The 15,220-nt window shown below is 38.3% G+C and overlaps 1 protein-coding gene across 4 annotated transcripts in view; it reads right to left on the reverse strand.

The window, feature by feature from the left end:
- Positions 1-15,220, reverse strand: part of MEIS1 (Meis homeobox 1) — a 137,770-nt gene that overhangs the window by 5,476 nt on the left and 117,074 nt on the right. The window lies entirely within an intron of this gene.

The raw sequence follows: 15,220 nt of genomic DNA on the forward strand, positions 1-15,220 counted from the left end.
TGCTGCAAAACCTGTAACCCCCAGTGACCTTTGAGTACACAGGCTCGGGGTTTCTGAGTTGATTTATGTTTGCCTGTTTTACCACAGTTGGACACTTCCATTTCATCTTTTCATAGGGGAATTAGCAGAGTTTTCAGGAAACAATACTAGCCACCATTCTTTTCAATTGCAAGGGGAGAAATTTGGTGTAGCGAGAGAGATGTTCGTAAGGGCATCTGTTACCTCTCCTAATTAGTGACATTTCAATCTTCTGCTCTCTGACTTCATTTTTACAATTTTTATCAAAACCTTCCCTACCTCTTGCAAACCTAATTCTATTTTAATGCCCACTATTAAGATAATGAACCAGGATGGCAGCACACCATCAAATGAAAAAAATGTCTGGAGTTTATCACCACTAACTCACACTGCTGGGGACTTCAGAAAAATGCATTCCGGGTAGAGATTTCTTGGGGTAGCTCTGTGTGTGTTTGTGTGTGCGTGTGTGTGTGTGTGCACGCTCTTTCTTTATGCAAAGTCTGAGGTCAAGGCGAGGTCACAGCTATACAGTAATTGAACTTATAATCTTGCTTTCTCCAGCTAGTCCTGAACATGTATAATAAACATCTTAAGACATTTAGGTCACTTAAGTGTCTTAATAAGATTTTTTAAAATAATTTTTGTAGCCCCTAAAAAAGTGGCTAGCCACTGAAAATTTTAACAAGTGGTAGTACAAGCTCTCCAAAGCCATGCTCATGATATTTCTAACTCTTAAGATCTGTCTGTACCTCGTAATACTAAGAATTACATATCAAATACAGAAAATGAACAGGACATATTAGATTCTGAAATAGTAAGTTGCTTTTAGTTCTCAACCCAGATTTGAATATGTGGAACATGAACAGCAAATAAAAAATACAATGAAAAGTTTAGTACTGCACTGTTAATAATTAAAGGACCCACAGTCCAGTATAAATTCTAGTTGGTAAGTCTGCCCACTTCAGGAAGGGAAATAGTTCCTAAAAAAACAAGCCATTCAACAGACAGGGATAGGTTTTTTTAAAATAAAAAGGCATACTTCATGACATTTTAAGATTCTCAACATCTTATATCCTTATGTTCTTTCATTATCTGAGAAGTAATTAAAATAACTAATGAAACTGCAATCTAACTAAAAGGACACTGGTTGATGCCAACTCTTATTGGCAACATATATTATATCAGTTCTTGTATATGAAGTCCCCGAACTGCTAATAAAAATATTTAAAACACAGATCTACAACAAATTGTGTTGCCAATCAGGTTATCATTATCTTGTATAAACCATGAAAATTGGAATCATGTGAGCAGGTTAGATTAATTCTCCATTCTCATTATAAGCACAGGTGTAGCACAAACACCATGTGAAATAACCAATTAAAATGAAAAGAAAAATCTGCTTTTTCATTAGCTGCCTTCACTGCATGACCAATCAGAAAATTATTTAATATTAATATTCTGCATATACCAAAAGTAATTTTCATAGTAACTAACATAGGTAAGAGAGCAAAAACGGCTCTTTATCTATGGTACTATTCAAAATCTGCATTCTCTCGGAGGGAACTCTGATAACTTTTTTTTTAAGCCCGTTTAAAAACATAATATCTTATGGATATTTATCTAAAAATAGGAAGGGTCTTTTTTAACAGATGAGAAGCCAAGGCTCCGAGAAATTAAGTGACTTATTTGAGGTCACATGTTACCCAGGAGAATGTTAATAATTTGCTGAATGACACAGAGCTGGCAAACGGTAGCAAGCATCCCCCCTGACAATATTCTGACCAGAGCATGGCCGCTACTGTGCCACCCATCTAGAATATTCCAGACTAAATAGGTATCTAAACATGAGCTGGTTTTGAGCCAATCACCACTGGCAATAACCCTACTGTTGATCCAAGAATAAGCATGACTGAACATTTTGTAGATTTGGGGATTTTGATGACTGTACTACTTGTGTGCAAAGACAAAGAAAAGGCTACACATAAGAAGACTCAGTAACTTGAGTTATCTATATTCCAAAGCTTGCCTCCTTCACACTCATACATTCACATTTCCAAAGACCAGTTCATGATAACCATCTCAGGTCTGAATCCATGATTGTTAAATCCATGGGATCAGAAAAATTACACGTCAGGTTTGAAAAGGGCTTTAACCATCACCTAGCTTGGTCACTGACATGAATCCCCTCTCTGATATCCCCACCAGGTAGATGGGTAACCTCTACTGGACTGTTGTTTTTTTTTTTTTAATTTATTTTATTCAAGTATAGTTGATTTACAATGTTGTGCTAATTTCTGCTGTAGAGCAAAGTGATTCAGTTATACACATATATACAGTCTTTTTCATATTCTTTTCCATTATGGTTTATCACAGGATATTGAATATAGTTCCCTGTGCTATACACTAGGACCTTGTTGTTTATCCATTCTCTATATACTAGTTTGCATCTGCTAACCCCAAGCTCCCACTCTGTCCCTCTGCCACCTCTCCGCCCCCTTGGCCACCACCAGTCTGTTCTCTGTGTGCTGGACTCTTTCTCATACAGCCCTGGCCACCTCAGCGGACAGCCCACTCTGTCTACGGACAAGGTAACCCTTAGAAGGCTCTGCCTTACCTGACCTAAAATCCTTTCACCAGGACAACTCCTCTGGGTAATTTAAACAATCCTAATCTCACTTCTTCAGGACAGCTTTTCAAACATTTAAACTATAGCCACCATGCCGCATAGGCTTCTCCCTTCTTCGCCCTAGGTTAAACATCTGTGATTCTTAACGAGTTCTTTCTCGAATGTGAGCTCTAGGATTCTGAGTCCACTCATCCCTTGGGCCACTCTCTGCTCACAATGCCGAGCCTGGCTATGCACTTCTGCAGGTCTTCAGCGGACAACACTAAATGCAGGTACTCCAGGCCCGCTCTGGTCCCCGTGGAGAGAAAAAACACCTCAGCAGAGCTTCTCAGTTAAGGGCCCACAGGTACTACGTGCTATTTGCTTCTCTTTGGGTGGCAGTGACCATTTGTTGTTATTGACAACACAGACGTAGGCCACCTATAGGATTCGTAGATGTAAAAGTGGGAATCCTTTCATTAAATAAAAATTTTAAAACCTTGAAAACCTAAGAACACCTATCACTTTATCCGAACTGCTTGACCACATTAGTAGGTATACTTGGAAGTTCTTGCTTTTGCAAACTTTAATTAAAAACAATATTTGTGGGCTTCCCTGGTGGCGCAGTGGTTGAGAGTCTGCCTGCCAATGCAGGGGACACGGGTTCGAGCCCTGGTCTGGGAAGATCCCACATGCCGCGGAGCAACTAGGCCCGTGAGCCACAACTACTGAGCCTGCGCGTCTGCAGCCTGTGCTCCGCAACAAGAGAGGCCGCGATAGTGAGAGGCCCGCGCACCGCGATGAAGAGTGGCCCCCGCTTGCCGCAACTAGAGGAAGCCCTCGCGCAGAAACGAAGACCCAACACAGCCAAAAATAAATAAATTAATTAATCAATTAAAAAAAAAAAGCTGTCTCTCAAAAAAAAAAAACAATATTTGTTTCAATATGATGGACATTATCAGTACACGTAGGACATAGTAAACTCTCAGAATGTTACTGAATTATAATTCCTATACTTATATGAAACATATATTATTATCTAGGGTCATGGTGGACATCTTTATCTGAAAATAACTGAGTAAATAGCAAAATATTTTATTTTTAAAAACAACATCACCTTTTCAATCCTAAAACCATCCTAACATTTGATTCTCTTTGGTGTATTTTATGATTTTCCTCAACCACCTTATATGTATGCTCTTTGGAACCAGCTATATACAGCAAGACCATGTATTTAGATGGCTTGGGGTGAATTCAGATACGAAAACATTTTCCTTCTGGGCAAAGTAATAAAATGACATTCTTGCTCCTCCCACTATAAGTCAAACAGAGGTCAGTTCCCCCAACTCTGTATCTGTTTAAATAAACTGGTCCAGCTGTTTGTTTCTAAAATGCCCTTTGACCTTGTGTCTCATCCTCTCCGCTTCTGTGACAGAATGCTTTACTTTCCATTGTAGAAGATTCTAAATGATCAAGAATCTTCTAAACACTGAACCAAAAAAGACCTTTGGATTGTATGTAAACTTACATGAACATATTCCCTTCTTATAACACTGTCATTTCAAGAAGCATCAGTAAAATAGTTATTTTAAACTCATATGTATGAATACATAAATATATATTAGAGCTTGAACATAAGAAGAAACAGTGTTTTTTAAGAGAAGTAAAAAAGAGAATGACAAAATTCCAATTTCAAAGTACAATAAAAAATACATTCTCCAATATCCATATAATAGTTTAAGATGAAATATACCCATGAAATACACACAATCTTTGGAATTTTCCATATTGATAAAGTCTTTTTAAAAAGCCTGTGTGTTTAAAAATGTAAGAGAAAACTTTTGCAATTTTACAATTGATGTCCAAACATTATAGCCCTTAAAACTCAGATGTATAATGTCAGGAATATGCGACAACAGGACAGTTTTTCTTACTCATTAAAATAGTTTCACACCTTGGTTTAATAGAGTGTAGTTCAAATTTGCCATAGACTGGGCATTTTAAAGGGTAATCCTTTTAGTTAAGTATCATTTAAGGTTGAGAAACGTACTGTTTGCATTTCCATATTTCATTCCAAACATCAAGGTATATGTTTTTAAAAATCCCATTTTGCTTTGAAAACACAATCTTCTTTTGTGAAGTATTTTTTAAGAACTGGACACCCTGTAGGTGGTAGAAAACTGAATTAGAGAAAGAATTCTTAAATTTCCTTTACTCATAGAATCATGGATTAGAATTTCTTCCTGTGACCAAACTGTCTCCTTTCTCAAAACAAGAAGTTTCACAAAGGAAAGGAAGATAATGGATGGGCTTTAGAGCTTTATTCCATGTCAAAATAAACAGAGATGTATTTCTTTTTACCTAATTATTTGTTTAAGACTCAAGTCCCTTAATAAAGGGGGAGTGGGAGGTTGAAAGGGGAGCAAAACCTTCAAATATCTGAGACATGGGATCATCTAAAAACTGAATTTTATCATTTGCATTTTTAAAATAGGAATCAGACAAGGAGAATGGGAGATGAATCTTGAGTTACGCTAAAAAGAAATACAGGAAGTTTTGCTCTATTCTTTCTTATCTTTGCCCCTAGATGTTTATTTATTATTAGACTTTTTTTTTTTTTTTTCCCATTCTGCTAATTCCACGTATCTCCTTTTATTCTCGGTCTTTGGATACCTGAATAGTTTTCTGAGCAAGATCTGGTAGAACAGCTTTCTAAAGTTGACCTTTGTCCTTTAGTTTATCCTCCACTCCCTGCCCTGGTTCCTTCCCACGAAACTGGATTGTTAAATTTAGTTTTCTCTTTGTGAGAACCAGGAGGGGTGGCCAGATCATAGCGGGCATCCATTAGGACCAAACACCAGGTATATCTGCCCAGTTCCACAGGCAACTTTCCCATATGGCTTTGCCCTTGGTCTTCCTTGTATGGTTCTCCATAATACTGACAAAAGGAAGGAAAAACTACTTGCTCACTTTCAGAAATGGAATTTTCACCTTTACTCAATTCTACTTCTCAGTGTTTACCACCTTACTTATTCACTGATGATTAAGGGGAGCCCATATTTTGTTACTTTAACATGCCACAGCCCACTCATGGAACTGCATCAAATCAAATAAAAATAAAATTCTGACAAAATGCTGTTGTTCCTAAACAATGACATGACTCTCAGTCATTCCCATAGTGCTTCTTGCCAACTAGGCATAAGTGACTAGCCAGCAGGATGGTAAGTACCCATTTAAGTATGTAGAAATGTCATTTTACAATACGTACCCTCCTTTGCCCAAGAAGCTAAAATTACTAACTATTAAGAAAAGATTTCATTAAATAACAGGATATGGTAGTAAAAATGCTTTATAAACCTATACTATCCATTAAAGAAAGTATTAATTATAGTCATCTTGATTACTATTTAGGTATACTTAAGATACAGACTTTAATAGTAATAAAAATTAATACCATGAATTCTTAAGTATCAAGATTAGTACTGGTGATTTCTGCATGCACGATTCTTCATTCAGTTAAACATGAACAACATGCAACTATAATAGTTAATTGCTATATAATTCATTTTATTTATATTCATTGCTATAAATATTTTTATAGAATTAAGCCTTGTGAAATATCTTCAAATATAAAATTTCACATTGGAAAGTAGTTGCTGGATTCCAGAGTTTTGTTCTTTCTTTTTCCGTGAATTTTCTTGATGTAGCATTTCTTTCAGCTTTATCACAGTCACTTAAAGAAAACTATATATCCTACTTTTTTTTTTTAAGTCAGCATTTTCTAATAACTTTAAGGCCTGTTTTATAAACAAACGTTTCAGGGAACGAGTTCTAGCTGTCTCCCACATAACACTCTGTTTTTTAAACAAGAAATCGACTTCAAAATCTTTTGTTGGAATTCTCTATTTTAGATTTACATTTACTTATTGGATTTAATGATCTGTAACTGGCAGGCTTCAGGGTCCAAGCCTTCTTCTACACTCCCTTTCTTTGTGAAGTAAAATTTCATGAAACATGATTTTAAGACGCTCAAGAAAGTTGATTCAATCTCAAGTCAAACCTAATGAAATCATGTTTTTGGCGCTGTCTTCTAGTTTCTCAACCTCCTCCAGGATCTGACAGTTTCAGGACTGCAATACATCATCTGTGTGTCTGAGGGCGGGGGAGGTGACTGAACAGGAGGGGAGAAGGGAGCATGTGTTTTGCTCTCCATCCACTCTAGAAACATAATATCGGAATTTTGCTCAAATCACAAGAAGCCCATCAATCAGAGGTCTGAGAAGGTTCCCCTTCTCTAGAAGTGATGGGTATATTTGGCAAACTACTCTAGAAAAAAACTGAAGCTGAGACAGTTGAGGAAGTTAATTACATATAAAATGTCTTCCAAGCAACTAGTGAAAAAAGTCACTAATTAGTTGAAAAATATAATGCAAAGTAAAAACAAAACCCAAGTTTCATTTTGGACTTTATATGTTGAAATAACTTGCAAACACTTCATCACTTGGTTATATATTACAGAAAGTTTTCCTTGAAAGCAAATTGGAAAATGACTTTTTTTTACTCTAAAAAAAATAGAAGCTCAGCTTGCTAAATCCTTTCATCTGAACTGAATTCAAAGCAAGAGTGGCTCCCTTAGAGCAGAGTCTCTAATTCTTTTGCTACCTTCTAGATCACTAAAGCCTTAGGCTCTAAACTCAGTAGAATGAATTGTAGGGATGTATCACTAGACCTAGCATAAGAAATACCCAATAGTTATACGTATCTTAAGTATCCATATAAAGCATAGGTAACCAAATGGCATTTACAAAATATTTACTTAAATGTGACAATTTGTCAAATTTGATTTTGTATAACCTTATAAGTATTTTTTTAAAAATGTGGTTTACTTAAAGTATATGAAATTAAAGTGATTATTAGCACAATGATTAAGCAATAGGATAATCTAGGATAATCTAGCAAAACCTCCTTTACTAATAAAAAGCTAAAATGGGAATAATAATATCTTCAAAGAATAAATGTGTCTCTTTGATTTAAGCTGAACCATTTTTCATATAAATTCTAATTTTCCCATATTCACAAAATTCAATAAAATTGCATCTAACTAAACATCCCTTAAACATTACAGAATAAGTATATAGTTATTTAAAACAAATCTTAATGTTCTCCCAATTTCCATTGTAAATAGGATGACCAGATAATTTATCATCTACACTGGGACAATTTTGAGAGTAAAAAGAACATTATTAATAATTATGCTGGGCAACAGGCATAAACCATGGATGTCCCATGCAATTGGGGTGTATGGACTACCCTACTGATCAAATATGCACCTATTTTCCCAAATAGAATTTCCCCTGAATGATTGGATTTGACCAGCCCAGCATGCATACTGTGTTAGGTGACCAGCCCAGCATGCATACCGTGTTCTAGAATCTCAGCACCATCTTGGAGTAGCTCTCAGCTCTTTCCTTTCTCTAGAATCTCTCCTTTATTTGCCTCAAGCCTTCACTAACTAGAAACTTCCAGGCCTGGAGTCTCTACTCGTGCCAAGGGAAGATATCTCAAAATTTAGCTCGATTTTTTCTTTTCACCTGGTCACAGATTAGGTTCGACCTGAATGGAGGCCTGTGTCTATTCCTCAGAATGTTCACTGTAACTTCTGTTTCAATTAGCAAAGTTTGAAACCTAAGCTCTATGTAATGTATATCAATATGTAACCTGTAGGCCCTTATATACAAATGGAACCACTTAAACTAAAAGGCAAAATCTCTCAGTTGATGTATATGACAAAATCTTTCAAATGAGGACAATAAAACCAACAAAATGACCTCCTCTTGGAACTTGTCAAATCTTTGAAAAATGCTTATGGTCATCGAAGTCACATTGGGGAAAGTTCGGAGAATGTACATTTCACTTCTGAGTTGCCAGCCTTTTCTTTGAACACCATTGCTCATAATTATCACAGTCAAAACACGGGCCACGGGCAGGAAGAGTGAGAGCACTGTCTGGTGGGAAGAATACGAGAACTGAGTAGGAAAACTGCCACTTACTGGCTCTGAGATCATAGCAGTATTTAGGTGCTGGAATTGTGATGATCAAGTGAGTGAATGTTTACGGAAAGCGCTTTGTAAACTGTAAAACCTAAGACAGAGGTTTGCTGGGGATAGTGTCGTTATGATTCTCAAAAATACCTAATGGTACAAAAACGTATATACAAATTCTTATGGCAGCAAAAGATGGAAACAACCCAAATGTCCATCAACAAACGAACTAATAAAGAAAATGTGCTATATCCATACAGTGGAACATTATTCAGCCATCAAGAGGAATGAAGTTTGACACATGCTACAACGTGAATGAAACTTGAAAACATAATGCTAAGTGAAGGAAACGAGTCACAAAAGACCACAGATTTTGTGATCACATTTATGTGAAATGTCCAGAATAGACAAATCTATAGAGACAGAAAATAGATTTGTGGTAGAGTTGGGGATGGAAGTATGGGGAGGATGCAGGGCTTCTTTTTGAAGTGGTGAAAATGTTCTCAAATTGACTGTGGGGATGGTTGCCCATATCTGTGAATATACTTAAAACCACTGAATTGTACAATTTAAATGAGTGAATTGCGTGGTATGTGAATTATATCTCAGTAAAGCTGTTAAAAATAAATACATAATGGTGGAATGCACGAGACACTGGACCAGGCCCTCCTTGCCTCTAATTAGGGGTGTAATGTTGTAAGGCCCTGAGCCTCATCTGTTAAAGGGTACACACAATCCTATCCAGGACTTGGACTCTGTCATTCTATAGCATTGTTTCTAAAATTTTAATCCGTGCTGCCTTTGATAAACTTCAAAATTTCCTATCCCTTTGTTACTTGCTATTTCAGAAGAAACAGCATGACAAAAATCAAAAGTTAATTCCCAAGACCCTTTTGTATACTACATTCGCTCGGAATGATTCTGATCTGCCTTTTCTGGCCACTCTCTCCAGTCCCCACTTGGCCCTGAGGATGGGAATCCCTGACATAACCCATTGCACTGTCCTTTCTGTAAACAGTCCTGCCAGGTAACTAGCCATGGGGGCTGAGACCTGACATCTTTGGACACATACAATTCTTTCCATTAGGTTTTCAACATCTCCTACACCCTATCCTTTCCAAGTACATATGAACTCTGACCCAAACTAAGGATCAAATAAAGTCAACCGTAGCAGACGTTTTAGTGATACAGGCCAACAAAACCCTTCAACTAGACAACAACACTCAAGACTACCAGTTTACATTCAAATCAGCATCCTACGGTAGAACATACTGGAAACTTAAAAGATATATATTTTTAATCATGGTGCATTTAATTCCAACCCTCTGCAATATACTTATTCTTTTTTTTTCATAAATTTATTTATTTTTGGCTGCGTTGGGTCTTCATTGCTGCATGTAGGCTTTCTCTAGTTGCGGTGAGCGGGGGCTACTCTTCATTGCAGTGCAGTGGCTTCTCTTGTTGAGGAGCATGGGCCCTAGCTGTGCAGGCTTCAGTAGTTGTGGCACGTGGGCTCAGTATTGTGGCTCGTGGGCTCTAGAGCTCAGGCTCAGTAGTTGTGGCACACGGGCTTAGTTGCTCCGTGGCAGGTGGGATCTTCCCGGACCAGGGCTCGAACCCATGTCTCCTGCACTGGCAGGCGGATTCTTAACCACTGCGCCACCAGGGAAGCCCCAATATACTATTCTTGAAAAATAGTGACCAAATCAATAGTAAGCCAGATGTCTCCCATGACAGGAAATACGTTTTTGACCTAAGTTACATTTAGAATCCAAGACCAATAATTCCCACGGGCCTGAAAGAGCTAATGTATTTGCAAAAGGGAGTACTTTTTCCCTTCTTCAGTGATGGGATCTAATCTTGTGGCCCTTTAACCACGTTGGTTAAGAGGGTAAAAGGAAAAAGGAGCTCTCAAGGGTGGGAAGAGATTAAGGTTTTTTGTTTATTTGTTATTGTTCAGGTGTCAAGAGCCCAATAGAGTTAATTATTTCCCATATTCATGGGTCAGGCTTAAAGGCCTCATAAGAATGGAAATAAAATAAGGAGGAAAATATCAAAGGCTATGAGGGCATGTAACGGGACAGCCCTGTATTTGCCAAAGTTACAAACATCCATGTTGTTGGCGTGTTTTTTTGGTTTGTTTTTTGCTCTTTCATTTTATTTTCTTAAACATCTTTATTGGAGTATAATTGCTTTACAATGGTGTGTTAGTTTCTGCTGTATAACAAAGTGAATCAGCTATACATATACATATATCCCCATATCTCCTCCCTCTTGCGTCTCCCTCCCACCCTCCCTATCCCACCCCTCTAGGTGGTCACAAAGCACCGAGCCGATCTCCCTGTGCTATGCGGCTGCTTCCCACTAGCTATCTATCTTACATTTGGTAGTGTATATATGTCCATGTGTTGGCGTATTTCTGTTGTTATTTTTTTAAAATGCTCTCTTTCCCCTTAAAAATTAACAAAAGAAGCACAACAAAACCCTGATAATCTACACAAAGTTCCAGGCATTCACACATTGGAGCCACGCAGATCCAAGACATTTGCCCTCAGAAACACTCCCTCCCCACGCACCCCTGGCTCCTCTCCATTTTTGAGAAACTTGTCTTATTCAACAAGGAGGCAACATTTGCCCCATTTTTTACTATTTCAGGCTGCCTCTTTAATCACTCAGAAATGCTGTTTGTTTTAAGTAGGTGCAGCCTGAAGCCGGAGGGTGATGTAAGTGCGAGGGGAGAGGGGGGTCTCTGTGGGCACAGCTCCGTGCCCCAGTGCTCAATGGTTAATCACCCAACACCAGCCCGAGCAACTGTTGACACAAAATACATGGAGATCAGGTCTGTGCAAGCAGAAAATACCAGAAAGGCAAACTATATGTAAACACACTTAAGACAGATTTGACAAGAATAGACCTCAACCTGACTTGCTAGGAAACTCCTCAAGCCGAAAAATGTCAATGTTCCTCTCCACTGAGGCTGTTTCCCCTGACAAAGTTTCCTTTGAGAAGAAAAAGAGTAACATTTTCAAAACTAAAATGAGTTTACAGAAGTCAGCGGACACATGTGTCCCCTTGATGCACATAGTGTGAGTTTCGAATGTGCTCCTACATGCAGAAGTTATGTAATATAATACAGTTCTTGCAGGTACCCCTGGTGCAGAGCCAAACGAGAGAGAGAGAGAGAGAGAGAGAGAGAGAGAGAGAGAGAGAGAGGAGAGAGAAGGAGGGAGGGAGAGGGAGGGAGAGAGGAAAAAACCAGCTTGCGCAAACAACCACAATTCAAAAAGTTATTTCTCCTGACCTATAAAACTCATGCAAAGAAGCAAATGGATAATGCTTAAGCAGTCTTTTAATCTTATCTAACTGACACCTGACAACCCGTTACTTATAGATTGTTAATGCCCCAACTAAAAAGTTTGTCATGTACAAAATTACTAGAGAAAAAGATTGAACGCCTGAGGAAAAAACAAATTTTGCTGTACAATAACTTCAGAAATTCCGAGCCTATTATCTGTCATGCCCTTCACAGACTCAGAGCCTACCGCTAAAAACAACTGATTTATCTTTATTATGAATCCGAAAGTGACAGCACACATGTTTTTCATGTCTTGCGATAATGTTTAATTTCATCTAGTTTTTATTTTACAGGGCTTTGATTTGCTTATTTAAGATGAAGAAGAGTAACAACTTTGTAATGAATTGTCGGGTTTGTCTCTTTATCAAAGGCCCTGTTGTGTGTGTGTGTGTGTGTGTGTGTGTGTGTGTGTGTGTGTTTTTCCCCCCGCTTCTCATGTAAAATGGGAATCAAAATCAGCTTCAGAACATTCACCTTGCTTCAGTTCACGTTTTTACACTCTCCTTAAGGGAGGCAGCTCCTGCTCTGCTGGCCGAGTGACACCAGCGGAGTTCTTTCCGTTTCTCTGATCGGACACTCGTGCCAAGACACTGAAAACAGTAAATCTGCTCAATTAGGACTTGCACCAAGTCCTGCTGACCTCCACACCACCATGTTCAAAGTCAAGCACCAAGCCACTGGTTTCACTGCCTTGAAAGGGATATTCAGGAACACTGGGTTCAGGATGGAATCAGTCTCCCAACCCACTCATCTCTGCGCCTCGCTGGAACCCCAACCTGGTCCTGAAAGTATCTTTAGGTTGTACCAACTCTCAGATTCAGACCTCTTTTTTTTTTTTAGATGTTTTAGGACTTTAATGTCCTTCACATGGTCAACAAAAAACACTGACAATGGATGAACAATAGAGGAGAAGACTCTTCAGCAAAGATCTTCCCGAACTCACGGCATCACTGGTCAAACACCAGAAAGAGAACAGTCACGTGAACAAACAGTAAGGGAGTTTAACAGAGATTTTTAGTTTAACAGCATAACTGAAAAACGAAGAACCAACCAACCAACCAACCGTTCTTCTACGCACTGAAAGGAAAGGAAAGGTGAATCAGGGAGCTTCCAAATCTCTCACACTCTTGTCCTGAAAAGCTCAGAGACTGTCTTTGAATGTTGGCTGCAGGACAAACAGCAGTTACACAAAACAGTATCTGGACTTTCTAATCCATCTTCCTACAACCCACCCCTTCCTGTTTCTCTTCTCACCTAGACTCAGGGTCCCCTGGTGGAAGGGGCAGGGTTTCTCCATCTGGCACAGTGGTCCAACACCTACCCTTTCGTGAGGAGTTTCCATCTTTCCCAGTATTAACCATGTGATTGCACACAGTGGGGGAAAAACCTCTGAGTAAACTTAGCGAGTAAAACTTACAACAAAGTGTATTTCACAGACTGCAGAGTCATTTTCAAAGAGGATTGTTTGCTGGAAATTTTTTAAAAATCTGCAGACAAAAGCAGCGTCTCCTTTGAATGCCTAAGACTCTCTGACATGACAATACCTGAAGGTTTCAAAATTCACAGCTCTTTTCCCTGCAAGCTATTTGCTCAGCTTTCCTAAATAATACCCTGCGTGCCTGGTACCTTGCCAGCTCTGTCTCAGGCAATATGCAAGCTAAACATTTTTTGACTGATTTCAGTATTTTCTCATGAGCAACTAGACAGTATTTTATCTAGTGAATATTACTGACTGCTCTAATCTAAGCCCAGAGTAAGGGCCTCTAAAGGTAATATTATTAGAGTTGACACTCAAGGTAAAAAGCGTAGCAATTAACTGTGGCCTGGAGAAAAACAACCCATTCTGAAAGGTGCTGGAGAACTGTTCTATTTATATTTCTCCTTCTCTTCCTTCTTCTTTTAAAAATACTGCACCTGTTACTCCATTGATCAGTTAGGAAGTCTACCTTAAATGCAGGTTACACTTAAATTCTCAAGGGAAGAAGTTAAACCACCTGCTTAATAAAATTACCTCTTGTGTGTGAAGTGGTTCCATCCCTAGGTGATTCCTAGGCAAGGAAAATCACTATACACCCTGCACTTTCATTTTGTAGTTGAATAGGAAACAAATGACCCAGGACTCCTTGCTTGGTGCACTGTTTTTTCCTTTTACATCTGTTTTCCTTGCTTTTGTGTCATGCCTCTGTTTAGTTTTATTGACAAAACAATCTGTGCCTAATGTTTAAACAACATCTGTAAAATGTATTATTAAATTATGTTGGAAGAAAAAGCAGAGCAATTCTATGAAACCCCATGACCCCCTATTGATTTTTAGATCTCAGAAGTTGAAAGGATAATTTGTGAATGTTTTAACATTTACATCTACACAGGTACCTATATTTATAGAATCTTTGATTACTTATAAAAGTATTTGCTACATTATTACCATAACTCAGAAAGAAACTTGACCTTTTACAGTTGAATCTGTTTATTATAACAAGGGTGATCTTTTTTTTTTTTTTAAATAAGTTTACATTTTTACCTGCCAGGGCCAGAAATCTCCAAGGATGACATACTTTCCCCCCCCCCCCCACTGGTAATAAATGGGAAGTGATGGCTGAATGCTTTGCAGTTTTGAAGGCAATAAATGAAGAAACTAGGAAAATCTGGTATACGTACTAAATCTGAGAACTTTAAGAGCTATGATGGCTCTGTAAAGTGTCACCGCGGAGGTTCGGATGCTCCCTGGAATTTTATGCACCCTACTGATGGGGAGTGACTTTTCTGTCTACATACATACTGTATTTCACATAAACTATGTATTTTGCACCTAAGACCCATTGCCTTCTCAGAGAGGGTAAAGAACTAATCATGGAACATTAGGCCTTAATGGGAAAGTGTGTGGATGAGAACGGGTAAACAAAGAAACTAACATTTATTCAATACACCCTAGGCCAGACCTCTGCCTAGGCAAGATGTGTCTGAGGCATCCAGCAAGAAAGATACAATGCGGGCACAAGTTTTCATCACATGTAATTCCCGAGCCTGCAACATGGCTGTGAAAACATATAAGGGAGTTTTATTTGACCATTCTACATTCATATTTTCAATATAAAAGAATAAAGTTGGTGTATTCGGGAGAGAAAAGAACCCAGTATTGACTTTGTGTGTGTGTGTGTGAGTGCGCTCTTTCTTCAAAGTTCTACCTACTTATTAAAAGAC

Source organism: Balaenoptera ricei, chromosome 13 (assembly GCF_028023285.1).
Source record: "Balaenoptera ricei isolate mBalRic1 chromosome 13, mBalRic1.hap2, whole genome shotgun sequence".
Lineage (NCBI taxonomy): Eukaryota > Metazoa > Chordata > Mammalia > Artiodactyla > Balaenopteridae > Balaenoptera > Balaenoptera ricei.